This window comes from Mustela nivalis, assembly GCF_964662115.1.
Source record: "Mustela nivalis genome assembly, chromosome: 19".
Lineage (NCBI taxonomy): Eukaryota > Metazoa > Chordata > Mammalia > Carnivora > Mustelidae > Mustela > Mustela nivalis.
The window spans coordinates 17,408,148-17,429,689 of NC_139038.1; the positions used below are offsets into that span (position 1 = coordinate 17,408,148).

Consider the following 21,542-nt stretch of genomic DNA (forward strand, 5'->3'; position numbering starts at 1 on the left):
GGGGGGGCGGTGTCCCAGCAATCCCGGACGGGGGGGGGGGGTCACTGCGTTCTAGGTCTTGGGGGGGCCAGATCGAAGAGGGGGAGTCTTAGCCGTACCGTAGGGAGGTCACTCTCTTCTGAATACCGAGGAAGTCTCCGCTTTCCCCAGCTGGGGAGTCGCTTTCTGCTGGATCTGGAGGGGTCTCCCGCTTTCTTGGGGGTCTCTGGGTCCTGGAGGTGGTGGGGGGGATCCCCGCGCTCCCCGGCTGCGGGGGCTTGCCGAGTCCCGGCCACCGGCAGGAACTGGGAGGTAGCCCCTCAGCCGCTGGGGGGCTCCGCTGCCACCGCTACGAGCAGCCCGGCCCTGCGGTCCCGGACCCCGGCCTGGTCCGGGCTCTGGCTGCGGCTCCCGCCTGCGATCCGCCCGGTGCTCGGGCCCCGGCCCCGGCGCCCGCCCGGGCAGCGCTCCATCGCTGCATCGCGGCTCCGCCCTCTGGCCCGCGCGCACCTGCCCGCCTGGCCCGCGGCTCCGCCCTCCGGCTCGCGCGCCGCCGCCCGCCCCTTTGTCCGCCCCGCTTGGCGCGCGCTCTCGCGCACGCGCACTCACCTCGGCGCGCGCTCGCCCTCCCGCCGCGCCCTCCCGCCGCGCGCCGCGGGGCGCAGATTCTCCCCGCGCAGGAGGAGCTGCGCGCGGCGCCCCACCCCGCCTTCCGGTCGCGCAGGGTCCTAGCGCCCGTGGATTCCCTCTCCATCTTCCCACTCCCCCCCCCCCCCGTCTTTTCTAGGTCAGAGCCCACGGGGGGCGAGAACGAGGTTAGAGAGGACTCGGGGGAGTCTGAGAGGGTCACCTGCTCCAGCTTCCCGGCCCCTGCGGGACCAGACTGCCCCAGACTGTCCCAGTCTGTTCTTGTGGGGCGGAGCATGGGTCCGTTTGGTGGTGGGGGGGGAGCAGCCTAGCTCTGCAATCGCGTGTGTGCGCTCATTCATTCGTCAGTGTGTCCTGTCTGTCCGCCCACCCACCCATCCATCCATCCGTTCTCTTTCGAGCAAGACTTCGGAAAACTACCAGTCTACTCCGGGAAGAGGTCGTGAACTGGGGCCTCGGGGGCTCTATCCAGTCCAGGTCGTGTTTGGGACCCCCTGGGTGAACAGTCAGCGACCCATCTGGGAGGCAGCCGAGGGGCACAGTGCTGACCGGAGAGAAGAGAGGTCAGGGGATTCCAAACGGAGGGAGCGGCGTGCAGAGGCACTACCGGGGTGTGAGGAAGCAGCCTTGTCTGATGCTGGTGTTTGGGGCCCAGAAGGACGAGGGTGGCGCTGAGACAGGGATCGCTCCTGCTCCCAGGCCCTATTTCCCTTCCTTCTCAGACTCGTCCACGCGGCCCCAGACACACATTAGTGAAAAAGCCCCAACACATCCTGCACCTTCCCTGTTTCTTCCTTTGTTCAGGCTGTTTTCTCCACCCATCATACTCTTCACAACCACCCTGTGTCTAGATCTTTAGAACAAGGGATGACAGGCTCCAAGATCTACGGATCGCATAAATTAGGGGCTGGGGTCAGGTATCCGGTGATAGGAAGTGCTGTGATAGGAAGTGCTGAGATCGTGGGCCTGTAGGGACAAATGACCTTCCAAGAGAAGCAGGAAATCCGTATTCGGACATAACGTCTTCCGATGTTCTGGTATTCAAAACCAATCCCCACGTTTGGAAATAGTGAATGGGCCAAATGAAATGTGTTTCGGGGCCAAATCTAGACCATGGGCCATCATTTTGCAAATTCTGCTTCTGAGAGTATTGCCTAAGTTCCCTGCTTTTCTCCTTCCTGCTTCTGTCTCGATGCTTTTGTTCTAGAATCCAAGTACTGGAGGACCATCAGCTCTGTAAAGCACTATGTGGGTTGGGTTGCTTCTCTCCATAATATGGCCAAGGATGTCCTGTTACTTCCAGGGCAAGAAATCTAACTTCCCTATCCTGGTGTTCAGACCCCGGAGCCTTGGGGGCCTCTACACTTCCCTAATGAGGTCCCCTCTGCTCCATTAAGCCTTGGCCTTAGCCAGTGTTCCTGGAATATGTGCTTTCTCAGATTTTCATGCCTTCTACCCTCGGTTTTCTTTGCACAGAATGTCTTTCTCCTCTTCTTTGTTCTCCACTCAAATTATCCGCACCCTCCCCAGGTTTCTTTTCTTTGTCTGCTTTTCCTCTCTCCCCACTCTGTGCCCTGCCCATGGTCCAGAGTTTCCAATTTCACCCTTGTTCTACACCTCTCCCAGTAAGGCCTTATTGCCCCAAACAGACTAATGGGGGGGTCTAAGTTATGAGGCAGACAGAGAGGGAGAAAGAAGAAAGAAATGTCTTCCTGTGTCTAGTACGTGAGTCCCGGAACATTAGAATTTAGAGGGCGTTTTCCTCTTGTTACAGATGAGAAAACTGAGACCAAGAGAGGGACAGGAGCAGAATCTGGCCTGGAAATGCTCCCAGCCATGGTGATCCGAGGTTATCAAGTCCACCTTCTGCTTAAACCTTTCCTGATTCCTGGCCTGGGGATTTGATTTCCCACAATGCAATTAGATAATGTTTGCCAAAATGCACTGTGGGTATTCAAATCTCCCCCCTTCGGCGCCCCCCTCCTTCCCCGCCCCCCACTACCACTCCAAGCTCTGCAGGGTGAGAAGTCCCGGTCCTCAAAGGGGGCACACTCTTCTCCGGGGACACATCTAGGGTCCCCTTAAAGTTTAAGCTGCGGCTGTGGCCAGGTCACTTTGGGTTCCGTGTGCTTGGAACCAGCAGGCAAGAAGAGGAGTCACTTCCCTTCCCTGACCCTAATCTGTTTCTAGAAGTTACGAGAGAAGTACCCTGCTCAGTTACTAGAAGAAGGCGGGAGTGCTTTTACAAAGTGGTAGCAGGGAGAACCTGCTCCCACTGTGGAACCCCGAGATCCACAGGAGGGATCCACTGGTGATGGTGACCAGGAGTTTTGTTTTCTTCTAGCTGATCCCAGACAATGACTCAGTGCCTTGAAGACAAGAAGGAGTCCAGTTCCCTAGAGACACAGAGCTTCCCTCCTGGGCGTCTGGGGATCAAGGACTTCCCACTGGCGTCATCAAAACTTTCTTAGCATTCTTATCACCCCTTCCTTCCTTCGATTCCTCTTCCAAGCACTGGATCTCTCTAACCTGATGGTTCACCCAGCCTCCTCTGGCTCCCGTCTGGTTTCCCTGCCCAAGCATTTTCCCCGGTAAGATACCCGCTTGCAATATCTCACCCCATCCTTGGTCCTCTTCTTGGAGGAATGAACCCATCACAACATATTTGAAGGGAGGAACTAAAACAACTCTTTGTTATGCTGCTTTCCCTTTTCCTTGACACCTGGGGATAAGCCACTCCTGCCAGCTCGCAGTTTTGTATCCACAGCAATGCCACCCTTCAGAGAGCATCTATATGGGTGTGATCTGGGCAGTAGAACCCAAGATCAAACTTGGCTAGGATTTCCATAACAGCACAGAAGAAACGTCAGACAAAGGGTGTCCATTTAGGTTTCCTCTGCCTGGGGATGGGGGTGTGTGGCCACTCCCTGCTCAGGGAGGCTTGAGGGGCCAGAAATCCATCCCAGGACCTCCCTTTGGCTACATCACTGATGTGTTCACCGATGTGGCAAAGTTTCCGCTACTGCTGGGGACTGGGGAAGGAACGGAAACAGAGCCCCTGTCCTCTAGGATATAGACATCTCGTTTCAAACCACATGAGTTTGGGTAACTCTACTAGCTGGACTGAAACTGACGTGTCGCCATTTTGGAAGTCCCCACGCTGGGGAAACATGATGGCATTTGGGGATTTTCCCAGTGTGGTGTATGTTCTGTGATGCTCCTTATTGTTCATGTCCCCCCTGTCATGACAAAGAGAAGGCATTCCTGGCTTGCTGGTCCGCCTTACGATAGTATAGGAAGCGCCCTCTGCCCTCATGGCCGCCATCATGCCCAGGGCACTGCCCCTGGTGACCCGCTTATCCATACGGCCAGAGATCCTGGTGGCACCGGCGACTAAGTGGTTCAGAGAGCAGATCAGGTTTAGGAAGCTGAAGACCACGGTGACATTCTGAGCAAAGGTTACGGAAGCCCTTCACAGCCAGGAACAAGAGCCTCCAGCGCCCCTGGGAGACACAAGTCAAGCTATTGCCAATAACGAAAAACCAACAGTTCCACCAGAACCCAAGATGGATCCGAAGGAAGACAGGAGGGGAGCCCGGGATGGACAGCAGCTGGAGGTGAACGATCTTTAAATCCCTCATTACCTTTTCGGAGCATATATTCTGAAGTGAGAAACACAGTGTTCCGGCAAGAGTCCTGATGAGCTCTCCACCTCCCGTGTCGAAATACAAAGTCTGTGACCGTAGCCAGCAGGATGCCACTGATGATGGAAGTACAGTATAATGGCAGTGCAGAGAGGAAAGAACCTTGCTCCTTTATGACATTGCCGAGCTGCGGAGTTGTACTTGGAGCAGCTTTGAAGGCAATTCTCCTCGTAGCTGAAAGCTTGCCAACGGATATGAGGATAGCTCTAAAATGGTCAGAGTGGTTGCTCCTGGAGATGGAATCTAGGAAATGGGCCTGGGGTCGGGGTAGATAATGGGAACTCATTTTTCTGTGTCACGTTTTCTTCTTCCTTCCTTCCTTTCGTTCATTAAAAACAGTGGGCACAGGGTTGGGGGGCACCTGGGTGGCTCAGTGGACTGGGCATCTGACTCTTGGTTACTCCTCAGGTCATGATCCTATGGATCCCAGGACTGAGGTGGGCTTTGGGCTCTGTGCTCAGTGGAGAGTCTGCTCGAAGATTCTCCCCCTCTGCCCCTCCCCCCGACTACTGCTAGTGTGTGTGTGTGTGTGTGTGTGTGTGTGTGCCCTCTCTCTCTCTCTCTCTCTCAAATGAGTAAATAAATCTTTCTAAAAAATATCTGACACAGGGGCTCAGTGTGTTAAAGCCTCTGCCTTTCAGTTGGGTCATGATCTCAGGGTCCTGGGATCGAGCCCCGCATCGGGCTCTCTGCTCAAGCAGGGAGCCTGCTTCCTCCTCTCTCTCTCCCTGCCTCTCTGCCTACTTGTGATCTCTGTCTGTCAAATAAATAAATAAATAAATAATCTTTAAAAATATATATCTGACACAAATATAACAAAATATGAACGTTGGTTCTAGCTGTGGATACGCACAGGTTTCTATATCTCTGTATTTTTCTCTTACGATTTTCAAAATAGTTTAAAATTACTCAGTGGAAGTCTTTTTATTTACTTATTTTTTTTGAAATTATTTATTTTATTATTTTTTTAAGATTTATCTAGTTGAGAGATTATTTGTTTGAGAAGCAGACTCTCCGCTGAGCAGAGAGCCCAATGTGGGACTCGATCTCAGGACCCTGAGATTTCAGGACCCAGGCTTTCCAGTGGAAGTCTTTTTATTTTTTTTTTTAAAGATTTTATTTATTTATTTGACAGAGAAATCACAAGTAGGCAGAGAGGCAGGCAGAGAGAGAGAGAGAGAGGAGGAAGCAGGCTCCCTGCTGAGCAAAGAGCCTGATGCGGGACTCGATCCCAGGACCCTGAGATCATGACCTGAGCCGAAGGCAGCGGCTTAACTATTGAGCCACCCAGGCGCCCGGAAGTCTTTTTAAATGGGATCTGGTGGTGGTGGGGATTAAGAAAAGAGGGGCATCTGGGTGGCTCAGTCAGTTAAGCATCTGCCTTCATCTCAGGTCATGATCTCAGGATCCTGGGATTGAGCCCCGCCTTGGGTTCCCTGTTTAGCAGGGAGCCTGCTTCTCCCTCTGCCTCCACTGCTGTCCCCTGCTCATGTTCTCTCTCTCTAGATCACCCTCTCTCTCAACGAATTAATAAAATCTTAAAAAAAAATAGATTTTGCAGAATGCGATTCTGTGTTTTCTAAAGCCAGATCCAGGAATTAGCTAGAATGACCTCCCCTCATATTCTCTGACAAACACAGGACTGGGCTGTAGTTGGGCTCCCTGACTCCCTGCACTCAGACCTGCTGCTTTCTTTCCGGGCTGGCTGGGGCTACTTCTCTGTCTGGGAAGTGGAGTGAGGATCTGATAGGTCCTCTCCACTCCCCCAAGCTTATGGCAGGGGAACAAGAAGCCGCCTCTGGAATCCTCAGAGCAGACACAGCAAAGCTACCCAGAGTTGGTTCAGTCCTAACTCCTTCCTCAGCGATTAATCACCAAAGCTATCCCCAGGAATCTAGGCATTTGGAAGGAAGCAAGTGCTGTTCAGTACACGATCCCCAGGGGTCTGGATTTCATGATGTCTTAGTTTGGGTTTCCCGGAAACAGACCCTGAGACAGTGATTGGAAAGGAAGTAGTTTATTTGGTAGATAATCTCAGGGAGGGGAGCGGAGAAGCGGGCCAGGAAGACGATGCCCGAGGGTTACCCAGGTGGGCAACAGGAAGTCCCACTGGGGAGCGCTCAGAGACAGAGTAGAATGTGCACCTAAGATGTTCAGACCATGCGTCCAGGACCATGCTCAGCTCCTGGATGTTGTCAGGATCCAGGGGAGCTGCGGCGGGGACGGGCAGGGCTGTGGATGTGAGCAGAGCAGCGGCATCAGATAACAGGGGTGAGGAGCACCGATGAGGAGGCTGGCAAGCAGTAGTGGGGGAGGGGCAGGAAGACAGGGTTGAGACTGACCCGTGCCTGCCACCAAGATGAGCTCTTACTGACGGGCCCTGGTGTCGGCTTAATGGTCATACAGTCCAAGTAGAGAGTCTAACTCTCTTATCCAGCATCAACTCTCCGCCGCATCTTTTAGCAACATTACCCCAATTTTCCCTTGGGGACCCGTATTCCTACACGTTAGGGGGTTCTCAGCAGCAGGAGGGGCTCATCTGTTGGGCCCTAGGAGTGGGTTTGTGACCCAGCGCGCACCAATCAATGTCTACCAGCCCCCTGGTCACGCTGATTATTTCTGAGATGGGTCTGTACCCCAAGCCAGGGCAATAGGATAGAACTCTCTTCCCACTGAACCAAAAGAGAGAGATATAAGTCTAGAGTTAGTGTTACCAGGGAGAACCTCTCAGAGGTTGAAGCCAAAACAGCAGAGGCAAGAGATGATGAGTCAAAATCCTCATACTATCATTTGAGCCCCTGGATCCCGCCATACCTGAAGGCTCTGGACTTTTTGAGTATGTGATCCCCTTAAAGTTCCTTTGTGCTTGTCAGCTGGACATGGGTCTCTGCCACTTACAACCCTAAGTTCTTTATACTACGTATACATGTGGGTTTCTGAAGTGTTAAAAAATACAGGGGTAAATGAATGATTCTGCCATCTGTTCCCATACTATTTCCTCAGCGTCCCAGGTTGTGAAAGGGAATTCTCAGAGGGAGCTCAACCTGCCCAGGAGCAGAGGTTTCGGATTCTGAGAGTCCACCTCCTGCTCCTGTTCTTGGGGTCACTGGAGGAGCTGGGTGGGTTCAGAGCTGAGCATGTTGTGGGTGGGTTCCTGGGCTGCCACGTGGGGTCTTTTTCTCTTTCAGGAACCTCTGGGTTCTAGGCCAAGGCATTCATTCATTCATTCACACTTGATAACGGGCACCTACCGGAAGGGGTCACTAGGATAAACAGGTGAGCTCCACAGACAATCCTTGCCTTCAGGAGCATCTAGCCCAGTGGGGGAGACACTGTTCTAATCGCCCCAATAAAGGGTCCAATTCTGACCAAGATCCGACTACAAAGGAGAGACAGAGGTCAGGACTTTCTGGAGGAGGTGACGGCTGCGCTGGATGGTAAGCGGGGCGCGGCGGTTACGTAGGGAAAGGCTGTCTAGGTGCTCAGACCCCTTCTCCCGCTTCCTGCTCACCGTTGGGTATCACCCCCCGTCTCTCCCCTAGAGCCCGCTCAGCAACCTGGGCACACCTCCTTTCCTCCACCTTGCAGAACTCATACCCCTCAACTCCGGGAAGCTCTGCTTTCTGTCTGGCCTGCGTCCTGCCTGCTGCGAGCACCGCCCACTGTCTTTGCTTTGGGCCCAGGGGAGGTGAAGAGCAGCTGAGCACCTTCCCCCAAGTACTTTTCGCCTCACCTCTCTTCTCGGGACTGATGTATTAGGCATCAAGGGTGTGCCGGGTACTTCCACGAGGCTAGGCCTTCCCCCAGATGGGGAAACTGAGGCACGGCACTAGAGGTCCTGAACTAGCAAGGCCAACCTCTTCCAGCCCTGGGGTAGGAATGGACGCTGTGTCCTTATCCCTTTAACCTCTCCCAGGCCAAGGGCTCTGCTCTGTAGGCAGCCTCCGTCCATTACTGGCACTCTCAGAGCCTCGCCTTGATTCCTGGGGACAGGATGCTCTGGTCGCCCCCTCCCTTCCTCCAGCCCCCAGCCCTCAGGGGACCTCTGTCCAACCCTACCTGCTTATTTCACAAACACAGATTTGTGCCAGGCCAAGTCCTAAGCGTTGTGCACATATCAACTCATTCGAACCTCATGACAAGCGTGCAGTGAGGCTACAGTCACCTTGTCTCCAAGACACAGGATGGGGAGGCATTGGCTGAAGTTCACACCCTAGGTGGGGCTCAAACCCAGGCAGGCTCCAGAGTGCAGGCCCCCAGGCCCAGGCTGCAGAGCCCACCCATCTCCATGATGCCCTCCCCACCTCCTCCTCCAGTCCTACTCCACTCCAGCTCTTCCCAACTCTCTCCCCTTCGCCCTCCCCATCACAACTCCCCAATTTCTGTCAATTTCTGCCTATGACCTGCCGCCCTCCCCGGGTGGCGCCCGGTCTTGGCATCCTGGGGGTGATGGTGGGATTGGGGTCGGGGGAGTTCGCAGAGACACAGGGCAGAGGGGCCGGTGCTAGAAGGTCCCTGGCCACATCCGCCTCACGCCCTGCCTCGTGGAGGCGCGGCCGAGTCGGGGCCTGGCGGAGGTGGGCAGGGTGGGGGCAGGTCTGTAAGCCCTAATTAAGTCAGTTAATTAGGTGGGGAGGAAAAGCCTGTGGGAGTTAATGAGCTTGGCTAATTAAGTGGATCCTGGAGAATGGCTCAAATTCTAATGGCTAGGGAGGGAGGGGGGCTCAGGCAGGATGGGGGGGGAATGATACGCCTGGTGCCTCTCAGGTGTCCCTCGGTCTGTCTACGGCCACCACGGGGGTCTGAGGCCACCACCAAGACCTGCAGTGACCATCAGGTTGTGCATCCAACGCCAGGGGCTGGTCTGAACTTACCCTCAAGGTCGGATGCCCTCACCAAGGTCCTATAAACTATTGACATCTGGGCCTGACGTCATTACTGAGGGCCGGTCCCCTGGTACCCATCTTTTGGGGGCTAAAGCCAGGTTCCCTTGGAACATTTTGGAGAATGGGGACAAAAATTGAGCCCTGACCCAGGAACCCTTCAGAACCACGACGACAAGCCCCACGGCAGGTCGGGCACCGTGACAGCCACGCACACGTCGCCCCTGCAGTTTAAGTCTGCAATGTGTGCCCCCGTCCCTGCTGTAAAGATGTGCGGGGGCTCTCGTCCCAGCTCACAGATGTGGCAACTGAGGCCAGGGAGGAAGGAGCTGGCCCTGGCTCGTCCTCAGCCTCCTGCTCGCTGTGCAGGGCCCAAGGAATATTGTCTTCCAGGCCAGGGACCAGCTCTTCTAGGAGCCCCGGGCGCCTTCTCTTGCTGGAGCCCCATTTCTCTCTAATTGGGGGGTCCTGAATAACAATCACCACCACCGCCTCCCCAGCTCTGGCGGGTAGAGCACTTAGTACTGAGGAGAGGTGAGCGCGTGATACCAGGGGAGCTGCAGAATGTGGGCCCTTGCTCAGAGAGCAGAGCTAAGCTCCGCCCGCTCCCTCTCGCAGCCGCCCTGGTGGGTTTCTAGTTACTGTTCAGTGTCGCGCTCCCCTGGGCATGGGGGGCCGCGCTGGCCAGTGCAGCCCCTCATCGGTGCCCGGGGCCCCTCCATTGCCTCCGCAGCATGGACCCTGACTGCACCCTGGGCACGCCCCCCCCACCTTCTGCAAAGGACAGCAGTGGTGACTGCGTGAGGCCAGGAGCGGGCCGCTGAGAACCCACGCGGGGGATGTGGGCGGGCGGGGTGTCCCTTCAGACCTCACTCACAGATTCAAAGATGAAGCTCGTAAGATTGCAAGAGGCTCACGACAGGGCAGGAAACCCCAAGGTTGGGGCCCTGCGTGACCCACAATCTGGCAGTCTGCCCCGCCCCCCCGCCCCCTGACCCCCCCCACTTGCTACCATTGTCTCCCTCATTTCTCCTGTTCGTTCGTGTCCTTATTCAATGACCAAGTATTTGTTGCACGCCTCTGCCATCCAACGAACGGAACAGAACAGAATCCCGAAGTCCTCACAGAGACGGTGACACTCCGGCAGAAACTTGAAGGTAAGGGAGGGAGCCCTGCGGATACGGGGCAGTGGGGGTGGGGTGGGTGGGCAGGGTACAGTAGGCCAGCCAGTGCAAAGGCCCTGGGGTCCGAGTGTGTTTGGGATGTCAGGAACCATGAAGAGGCTGGAACGGCAGGGGCGGAGATGAGAGGTACTGAGGACAGTTCGTTTAGGGCCACCGTGTCTTTGGCTTTGATTCTTGAGCGCGGTGGGAGTCCTTGGAGGGTTTTGAGCCAAGGAGGGCTCACAGGCTCCCTCTAGCTGTTGTGGGGCAGACGGCCTCTGGGGGGGCAAGAGGAGACAGGAGGAGGCTCCTGTATCCCGCTGGGGGAGAGGAGACAGCAGGTCGAACTGGGGCAGTAGGAGGAGACGTGGGGAGACGCGGGGGTTCTGTGGACAGATTGGACAATGGAGGTGAGGGGTGTGGGGTTTACTCTGGGCACCTGGACCATCGATTTCCACGAACAGGTGAGGGGACTAAGCAGCTCTCGGGTCCCCAGTGTTCCTTGCCCTTGAGGATCCGCTGTCATTCTCTGGGGGGGGGGGGGCACTCCATCCTCCAGCTCTCCACTGCAACCTGCCCCGGGCCAGCGGAGGCTCCTGAACTCTCCAGCACAGGCTCACAGACCGAGACGTTCAGAGCGGCCGGGGAGGGACCCTGGCTGGGGGACACGGCCTGAGCCGGGACAGTGGGGAACCAGAGAGTCCAGGCTCTACCTGCACGGTGGCCTCTTCGCCCCTGTGACCCACTCTGGCCATGTGGGAGTCTAAGCTCAGGCTCTTAGAGCCTCCGAGGTTTCGAGAGAAGTTGGAAATCCAGATCTGAGGATGGAATGCCCTGCTTTTCACAATACTGGCAAATCAGTGTTTCATGTCAGGGCGGGCTATGCCCCCATGTGGGCTGCTTCTGTGGGCCTTCTTCCCACGGCAACCTCTGCATCTGGGATGTCTGCAGACCTGGAAATGCGGGTCCCCCTGGGGTGCGGCCTGACAGGTCAGATGTTGGCTGCTGTGGGCAGGAGCCGGGGAGGGGGGCAGATTGGAGAGTGGCTGGGAAGGAGCGCCCCTCCGAGCCCCTTGGGTACCAGGCAATGGCACTGCCCCAGCGATGATGTGGTTGTCAGGCTAGGGCAGCTGCTGGTTCCCGGCCCCCCCGCCCCCCCCCGAGGAGACAGGAAGGTACAGTGGCCGGAAGGGTGAGGCCACGGCCAGGAATGAACCATCGGACGAGAAGCGCTCCAGGCCAAGAGAACCGGCATGACTGAGCAGGCAGAGAAGGTGCCTGGGCTTCTCCTGTCCCTGCCCCTGCGACCACCTACCCGAGCCCACCCGGCCTCGGCTCTCCCCCAGTGTCATAAAACCCCTATCCATTTTCCTGGATCTGGGCTGGGTAAAGGGGCGGCCGGAGAAGCAGAGAGAGAGACAGACAGACAGAGGCGACAGCAAAACCCCCTCCAGCATCACGTCAGGTCAGCATCCCCCGGGGTGGCCCTGGGCGTCCGGGAACGACCTCGTTCATGCTGCCAGCAACCCCAGAAGGTTGGAGCCGTGGCTGCGCCCATTTTACGGCGGACGGAACTGGGTCACAGAGCACCTGAGTCACCTGGCCAGGGTCGCGGGGCCTTGGAAGTGGTGGGAACTGCCCTTAAATCCAGGGCTGTGTGGCTACGAGATCTGTAGCAGGAACCTAGGAGCTGTGGGATCAAGAGGCCAGAGCCTCCGGCCGCGACCTGCGGGACCCGTCCCTGATGTGTGAGCGCAGCGCCCCCTCTAGTGGCCGGTCTCGCACAGCGCAGGACGAACTGGGGGGCTCCGCCTCGGCCTGTCTGTCCCTCACACACGGGCACACAGGCCCCTGCTTAGGATCTGGTCCTCCAGAGGAAGGCCACGCCACCCCCATCTTCAGCTCACCTACAGCGCAGGCCACGTGGCGCCGCCCTGACTCACCTGAGGCCCCTTCTCCTGGTCAGACTTCACTAGGCTGTGCCCACCCCAGGGCACCTGTTGGCTGTCCCCCTGCGAGTCCCTGCGGGTTTCTCCCAAACTCCACGGCATGTTATAATCTCCAGGGAAGCTTTAAAAAAGCATGATGTGCAGACCACACACCCAAGAGCAAATCGATCCGTTTCCTCTCGCCATCTTTAGGTTTGTGGGAGCAAACTTCCGGAGGTGGGAAGACGGTGAAACTTTCAGGCAGCCGACAGCAGGCCTCTGGGTTCCCCAGCCTACGCCCTAGATCTCATGATGACCCCACGCCCCGCCCCCTGCCAAGATCTCCCATTTCCCCCTGTCGGGGTCCCTGGCTGGCAGGATGGTAAGCGTCACCCTCTCTCTGCCTGCCCTGAGCAAGCCAGCTTTGCAGGAGCTTCCTGCACGGGGCCCGCAGCTTCCCTCCTGGCTCGTGATCTTGAAGGGGTGCTCATTGCTGCTGCGCAACCCCTGTTATTCCCGCCAGCTGCTTTCCCCCCTCGCTCTGCGATGGGAAACTTCCATTTGCCTGTGATTCTCCTAGGGCTCTTGGTGGAGCCAAGGATCTGGCCTGTCTACCCAGCCCCCATCTCTGGCTGTCCCCAGCTTCTGGTCGGTCCACCCTACTCTGAGCAGCAAGGTGCTGCCTGACTCCTTCCCACCGGCTCCTTTCTCCTCCAACAGTGGCCCCCGCCTCACCGAGAAAACAGCTGGATCCCAGGGCCACCCGTCGCAGAAGCACAAACCCACCCAGCTGCTCACTTCTCGCTTCCTCCCATCTGCTTGGGTTGGGGGACGCCCTCCTCCTTGTGGGGCCAAGACGCCCTTAGGGCCTTGTTTCTTCAGGACTCCCCTGTCTCCCTCTCCCACCAACCTGGTTCTTGTCCCAGGATGGTTCCGGCGGACACACTGGCTCCGGCATCTCCTCCTTCACCCCCCACGGTGTGCCGAGCTTCCTGACCCAGCCGGCTTCTGGTTGCTGCCCTGCCATCTCCCTGCCTGTCTTTGGTTCTTACTGTTTTTCTACGATCCTTTTGCAGAGACGGCTTGCGTTCTTATTCCCGTGAAACGTGCTCACGGCTTAGAACCGAGAAACACGAGCAGCCTCCACTCCCATTCCCACCGCTTGGGGACAGTCATTTCAACTGCAGGAATGTTTACGTCTGGCTTTGCTACCTAGCACCTTCCCGTCGCTTCTTTCCAGTTTTAGGTTTTCTCTGTCAGCTCCCCACTTTGGAAGATGAGGATCGAGTTCCCTCACACTCCCTTACATCCGCCCCCCACACACTTCCTATTCCCACTCTCCTAATACAGCCGCGTCGGAACATTGCTGGTGCCTACGGATTGTGGAAACGTTAGGAACAGCTTCATGTGGAAGACTACACATTCTCCCCCTCCCTTTCCTTTCTGAGAATAGATTTTTTTAAAAAAAGTATTTTCTATTCCCAACGTGGGCTCGAACTCATGACTCCGAGATCAAGAGTGGCGTGTTCTACCGACGGAGCCAGCCGGGCACCCCCAAGATTTTATTCCGTAGAGCAGTCTCAGGCTTAAACTATTGTGCAGAAAGGACATAGACCTTCCTCTCCCACGCCCCCAGTTTCCCTTGTTTTTATTTTGTTATTATTTCCCTTTTGTTAATATTTCCCTTGTTATTCATCTTGTATTGGGGCGCTTGGGTGGCTTAGTAGGCTAAGCCCCTGCCTTCGGCTCAGATCATGATCCCAGAGTCCTGGAATCAAGCTCTCTGCTCAGCAAGGAGCCTGCTTCCTCCTTCCTCTCTGCCTGTGTCTCTGCCTACTTGTGATCTCTCTCTCTCTCTCTCTGTCAAATAAATAAAATCTTTAAAAAAAATCTTGTATTAAGGTTGTACATTTGTTACAATGGATGAAATAATAGATACTTTATTATTAACTAAAGTCCACAGTTGGGGCTGAGGGCTGGCTCTGTGTCATACATTCTACCAGTTCTGACAAAGGTATGATGTCATCGCACTATTGTACAGAATCATTTATTTCATCGCCCTAAAAAAATCCCATGCTCTGACCCTCCCCACAAATCACCTGGCCACCGCTGGTCTTTTTACTGCTTCTAGAGATTTTTTTTTCCCCCCGGAATATCACATAGTTGGAATCCTGTACTGTGTACCCTTTCCAGAATGGCTTCTTAGCAATATGCATTTAGGGTTCTTTTTGTGGCCTGAAGGTTAATCTCTTTTGATTGCTGAATGATATTCCATTGTATGAACAGACCACAGTTTATCCGTTCACCTGTTGAAGGACATTTTGGTTGCTTCCCAGTTTGGCAATTATAAATAAAGCTGCTATCCACGTGCAAATTTTTGCGTGGACGTAGGTTTTCAACTCATTTGTATAAACTCCAAGGAAGGCTATTGCTGGATCTTACAGTAAGACTGTGTTTAGCTTTGTAAGAAACTGTCAGTCTGTCTTCCAAAGTGGCTGTACCACTTTGCAGTCCCATCGGCAGTGAACGTTGCTCCACATCCTCACCAGCATTGGGTGTTGTCAGTGTTTTGAATTTTAGCCATTCTACTAAGCGTGTATTGGTAAATCATGTTGTCTTCATTTGCTGTTCCCTAATGACACATGATGTTGAGCATCTCATATATTTATTTACCATCTATAGATCCTCTTTGGTGAGGTATTTGTTCAAATCTTTTGCCCATTTTAAAATTGAGCTGCTCATTTTCTTTTCTTTCTTTCTTTCTTTCTTTTTTTTTTTAAGAATTCCTTGTATACTTTGGATAACAGTCCTTGTTATCCAAAGGACAGAGCTTTTTTTTTTTTTTTTTTTTATCAGACCAATTGTGTCTTGCAAATATTTGTTCTCTCAGAAGTTTAAGATTTTAAGTTTCTTTCCCTTTTCTGCACAAGAGTTTATTTTTCTATGTGTTTATATCTAATGTGATCCACATTCTCTCCTACTGGTGTAAATCTCTCAAAAGTCAAAATACTTAGGTATTCTATCACTTTCATCTCCTTAAAGAAATCTTTTCTAGAACCTTCTGACCTATTTCACTTTTTTTTTTTTTTAAAGTAGGCTCCACACCCAACGTGGGGCTCGAACTCACAACCTTAAAATCAAGAATCTCGTGCTCTACCAACTGAGTTAGGCAGGCGCTCCCCTCCTGACTTATTTCAGTGTGAGAGGGCTGCCCACCAGGCCTGCTGCCCAGCGATGCTGCCGCAGGGATTTCCCTTCACCATTAGCTGGGAGATGCCTTCATCTCTGGGTCTTGTGTTGGCTCCCTTGTTTCCTGGATCCCAGGTCCTTCTCTTTGGTGGTTTACTTCCTTGTTTTGTGAACTACATCCTTCAGGAGCTTTCTTAAGAAAGATGCATGGGACCACAATAACCAAAATATGGAAAGAGTCCAGACATCTACTGAAGGATGAATGGGTAAAGGAAATGTGATGTGTGTGTGTGTCTACATCCCCCTTTCCTATTATATATATGGATTCAATACCATATATATATATATATTCCAATGTATATATAATGGACTATTACTCAGCCATCAAAAAGAATGGAATCTTGCCATGTGCTATGATATGGATGGAACTGGAGCGTATTATGCTAAGCGAAATAAGTCAGTCAGAGAAGGACAAAGAGCATAGGATTTCATTCATATGTGGAATTTAAGAAACAAAAGAGATGAATATAGGGGAAGGAAGGAAAAATAAAATAAGTTGAAAACAGAGAGCAAGACAAATCACAAGACTCTTAACTCTAGGAAACAAACTGAGGGTTGCTGGAGGGGAGGAGTGGGGAGACGGGGTAACTGGACAATGGGCATTAAGCAGGGCACGTGATGGAGTGAGCACTGGGTGTTTCCTACAGCTGGTGAATCACTAAATTCTCTGAAACTAATAATACGGTTTATGTTAATGAACTGAATTTAAATACAAAATTAAAAAAAAAAAAGATGTGTGAGAGGTAAAATCTTCGAGCACTTGTAAATCTGAAACAATCTTTTTCCTCCTCTCATTTTATGAATGGTTAGGCTAGGTATAGAATTCTAGGCTGACAATAATTTTCTTCCATACTTTTGAAAACTACTTCATTGTCTTCTGGTTTTCAGGATTGCTGATGAGATGTCTGATGATATTTCAATTCTTTTTTTTTTTTTAAGATTTTATTTATTTATTTGACAGAGATCACAAGTAGGCAGAGAGGCAGGCAGAGAGAGAGGAGGAAGCCGGTTCCCTGCTGAGCAGAGATCCTGATGTGGGACTTGATCCCAGGACCCCAAGATTATGACCTGAGCTGAAGGTAAAGACTTTAACCCACTGAGCCACCCAGGTGCCTGATATTTCAATTCTTGATCCTTCATAGAATCTTGTAGAATATTCTTCTCGTCCTTGTATTCTAAAATTTACTGGCAAGTGGCCTTGGTGTGGGTCTATTTTTATCCTTTGGTTGGATAGTCAGTGGTCACTTTTGATCTAGAAACTCAGGTCTTTCCATTCTGAGAAATATTTGAAATAATTCATTGATTATTTCCTCTCTTCTCTTTCTGGAACTCTTTTGTTCAGGGGCGAGCTTCTTGCGTTGGTCCTTTCATTTTCTTTCTCTTTCTTTCCTACTTTCCACACAGTAGCAGCGCTGGAGGTGCCCCTTCTGAGTTTTTCTTTCTTGAAAAACTTGTCACTCAGCTGTGAGGAGTGCAAGCGCTGGCAGCCTCCAACTACAGGGACTTTGAGCTCTGCCATGGCCTTTGCACCAAGACCAAGGTCTTCCTGGGCAGCCCCGCCAGCAACTGAGCTCAGCAGAGACACCAGGGCCTGGTCATTTCTGCCCAGTGAGGGGCTCCTTGGATGAACAGTCTTTCCTCTAGGAGCTGCTCCTGCTTGGCCAAGGTTTGGTTTGATCTGCCTCTAGGTCAGGTGCTCTTTGCTTTGCTTAGATCTGTTTCCTTCGAGCAGCCACTCCGCAGGTGTCGGCCCTATGTCACGGTCTAAAGATTCTCCCTGTCCAGTCCTGCTTCCTCTTCCTTTATTTTCAGAGCATCAGCCCCCCAGGGCTTCTTGCATTTCTAGCTCCATATCATAGCATCTGTTGACTGGAGAGTCCAAACCTACACATGTATCTTTACCTTTTTGCTCTACTTTTTGAAAAATGTGTTTATCTTCTCATCCAGTGGTCAATGTTTTAAAATTCAGGGCCCAGTGGGAAATATTTGAAGCTTATGGGCCATATGGTCTCTGCTTATGTGAAAGCAGCCATTGTACATAGGACATATTTTTTAAAAAAGGGGTGTGTGTATGTGGCTGTGTTCCAATAAAACTTTATTTAAAAAAAAACAGATGACAGGCCTGTAAGCCATAGTCTGTTGACCCCTGTTACTCTTTTAAATATGCTTTTTATTTCTGGACAATATTCTGAATTTCTAAGACGTTTTCTTTGTTTTGTTCATTTTCAGAGTATTTTTATCTTCCAAAATAGCATCTAGCATTTGTTTCATAGCTGGTAGGTATTTTCCTACCTTTCAGAATATAGTCATCATCGTTGTGTTTTTAGGTTTTCTTTCCTTTGTGTATTCTGTTTCCTCCAAATTCTGTTTTTCTGTTTGTTTTTGTCCTGCTTCTTCTATCACAGGTTTTTCTCCAGTGTTGGCAGTCCCTGGTTCACGCTTAAGAGATTTACAGAGCGGATAGAAGTGAGGCTGTGTGTGTGTGTGTGTCTGCGTCTAGGCGTCACAGGGCAGCTAGGCGTCAGGGCGTGAAGAGACCTGAAAATGTGTTACCTTACATGGCAATGTGCGAGATCTCGATCAAGGTGTGGTTTACACAGGTGCGTACTTGCGTTAAAACTCACTAAACCAACCCCTTAAGACCTTTGCATTCCACTCTAATCATGCCTTGGTTAAAGAATATAAAAATACAACTTATAAAAGCAAGCTGATGAGTAGCCCTGTGTTGGGGCGGGGTGCTGGCGGGCTCCGGGGTTCAATCTAGAGAATCCTGGCCAGTCCGTGTCGCTGGGAAACCCCTGATGCCAACCTGTTCTTCTCTTGACCCATCAGACTCTGAGATAAGGGGCAACACTAATACAGACACGCAAAAGGCAATTTAGAGAAAACAGAAATGTGTGGGGAGAGGACAAAGAGAAGGAACAGGAAACCCGATGGACAACCCTAAGCGAAGACTCATGAGTACTCATTAATACTCATATCTGGAGGCTGAAGGGAGAGAACTCCGGCGAGTCCTGCCTGGAAAGCTGAGTCCTGACCTCACTGTTCCAGGGAGCGCAGAGGAGGAGGAAGATCTCAGGTGATGGTGAGTAAAGGGGCGAAGCCTCCCGGATTCAGGATGTGGACTTGAACTAATCCTTCTGGTTGGGTGTAGAACTGCCGTCCTCATCCTGCAGTGTGGAGACCCTCCTGTGTTTTAGTCTCTCTGGAGCATAAACCTTCAGCCTCTGTCGGGGCAGGAGAGGGGCAGCCGCCCAGCTGTGCCTAGCTGGAGAAAGAGACCCAAGGACGACAGCCTTTCCTACACTGATCCTCCTGTTTGGGGCCCCGCTCTCCTCCTGCTTCCAGGGAGTACTTAGCCCAGTAACGCCACTGGAGCCTTTGGGGGTTTTGTGGGGTTAACGCTGGAGCTCCTTGCTTTTCTCACTCCCAGCTGGGGGCTGGCTTCAGGTGCAAGGTCATCGGGCTGGGAAATCGCTTACCAAGGGCTCATCTGCCTTCCAGATTCAAAATTTGGTTGCCGCTGTCTCCTGTGCAATGTATCAGTTCTTGCTGACTCATCCGTCCTGCTCCCCAACCCCCCCCCAGCCCCCAGTGTCTGTGTCCTAATCCCCAGAACCTGTGAGTATGTTACATTACCTGGAACAAAGGGACATTGCTGGTGTGGTTAAGGTTAAGGACCTTGACGTGGGGAGAGGATCCCGGATTATTTAGGTGAGCCCAATCTAAGCACACAAGGCCGACAAAGCAGAAAACCTGTCTTTCTCAGCCGTGACCAGAGAGAAGCTACCATGCTCCCTGTTGGTGGGGGAGAGGGAGGGAACCACAAGCGGAGGAATGTAGGTCCCCTCTGGGAAAGGACACCTGGGAAAAGACTAGGAAATGGATTCTCTCCTAGAACTTCCAGAAAGTTCTTCCACAAAGAGCTTCCTCGGGCAGCCTTGTCGACACCTTGACGTTAGCCCCGGGAGACCTGTGTTGGACTTCTGACATACGGTCTGTAAGATAATACATTTGTCTGGTCTTAAGCAAGCAAGTTTGCGGTAATTTGTTACGGAAGCAAACACGGGACCCGAATGCATACCTTAAAGCATCCACTTGCTTCCTTCCTTTTGATGGGGTTTCAGAGAAGTTCGATGTGTGTGTTCATTGCGTCATCCTAATCGGCCGGCTCAGCTCACACCTGCTCGAGAAATGTCTCTTCTCAAAGTCCCCTCCTGACCTCCGTGTCGCCAGATCCGTTCTCTTTTCCCTTGATTGGCGTCTTTGAGGCCAATTGTCTGCCCCAACTTCTCCTGGAGCCGCTCTTCTCTTGGCTGCTGGGACCTCACACACTCACACACGCGGCTTCCAGTGCCCACCTTTCTGCTGAGGCCTCCGACGGTCTATCACCAGCCAAGAGTCTCCCCTTTGGAGCCCCAGACTTTCAGGATCAAGCCCTCACTTGACATCATCGTTTCTTGGACAGCTCACGCGCTTCTCCACTTGAAGACCCCGTGGCAGAATTCTTGATTTTCTTGCCGCACCTTCCCAACACCCACGCATCTCTTTCCACCCGGAAACCTCAGATTCATCCTCCGTTCCCTTCTTCCGTTAGCCCATCAGCAAATTCTGTCTCCTAACTATACCTCGGAGACATCTGCTTCCCCATCTCCAAGGTCCACCTTGGCCCAGGCCACCTCCACGGCCCCCCCATCTTCAGCATGACCTCCGCACCGGTACCCCGTGGCCACACTGTAATTCATCCTGCTTCTCACCTCCTGCTGCTCTCCCCACCGGGTGCTCTGTGTGAACCATGCTGGCCAAACTCTCATCTGCCCCTGGGCCTTGGCACATCTGTTCTTCGTGCCTGGGATGCTCCTACCCCCCCACTCTTCTCCTTCTTTAGCTCTCGGATGAACGATCCCTGCCTCCCCCATTCACCTTCTGCAAAGGGGGTGTCTTCCCCACTATCCCTCTGCTTATTTCTTTAACAGTGGGTTTCGAGCATATTGATTTGTTTACTTCTGTTTTCTTTGGCTCCCGTGTTGGCCACACGCCACACAGACGGTATTTTCGCCTTGCAGTCTCCAGCGAACTTTGTGGCACGAATGAATGAACGGACGGTCGGACACGCTGGGCACCCGTCACGTGCCAGGTGCTTTCAGATATTTCAAATCGTTCATTTTTCTAGACCTAGGAGGTTGTCACAGCTGGACTACATTTCCCAGGGTGATTTTTTGTTTGTTTGTTTGTTGGGGTTTTTTTTGTTTTTTTTTTGTTTTTTTTCAAATCTGCCCAGTAAGTGTGGGCTGAGATCAAGCCCGCCACTTCCGGCTTGGGCTCTTAAAACCTCACATGTCCTTCCTGGGCTCTTTCTTCTTCGTCTGCCCACGGTTGCAGACAATCCAGCAACAGATCTCGGAACCCTGGGTGATGACCGCGTCACAAAGTGGGAGGAGCCTGGGTCCCCAAAAGACCTAGTAGGGGGAGCAGTCTCCCCTGGACCCCAGCCCCTCTGGAACCCTGAAGGGGTAGGACATAGGCTCTGCTGTGCCAAGCCAACCATGATTTCCAGGCTTATTTGTTTCGACAGCTAGCCTCGCCTTAATTAATCCATCCAAGCGCCAGAGGTAGGTGGCTGGGAAGCCACACAGGGAGTGACCAGCCTTCCTCCAATGCAGATGTGTTCTTGGCGGGCTGGTATCTGACATCACCCCCCAGCAGTAGCCCCAGACTCTCGGGGCTCGCCCCCCTATTACAGCACCTCGCCTGGGACATGTCGCAACCCTTCCAGCGTGTGCCCATCTTGTCCTCGCGAGCTCTTCCGGGGCAGCGTGCCTGTGTCACGGCCAGCCCCGTGGCCTCGGCACCCAGCAGAGGGAAAGCGTGTCGAATTTACAAATGAGTCCTCTCTGCGCCCAGGGGCCTGAGAAAAGTCACCTCTTTCGTTTTACAGAGGCTCCCAAGAGAAGCAGGAGGCCACAGAATCGGCAGGACTCGGGGCGA

The 21,542-nt window shown here is 53.0% G+C and overlaps 1 protein-coding gene and 1 long non-coding RNA gene across 2 annotated transcripts in view; one reads left to right on the forward strand and one right to left on the reverse strand.

Annotated features, from left to right (window-relative positions):
- Positions 1-21,542, reverse strand: part of SBK1 (SH3 domain binding kinase 1) — a 44,603-nt gene that overhangs the window by 20,817 nt on the left and 2,244 nt on the right. The gene's annotated exons all lie outside the window — the stretch shown is intronic.
- On the forward strand, positions 862-3,534 carry LOC309854529. Its single transcript, XR_014306281.1, has 3 exons — positions 862-1,104; positions 2,402-2,476; positions 2,972-3,534. It is a non-coding gene; the product is annotated as an uncharacterized lncRNA (long non-coding RNA).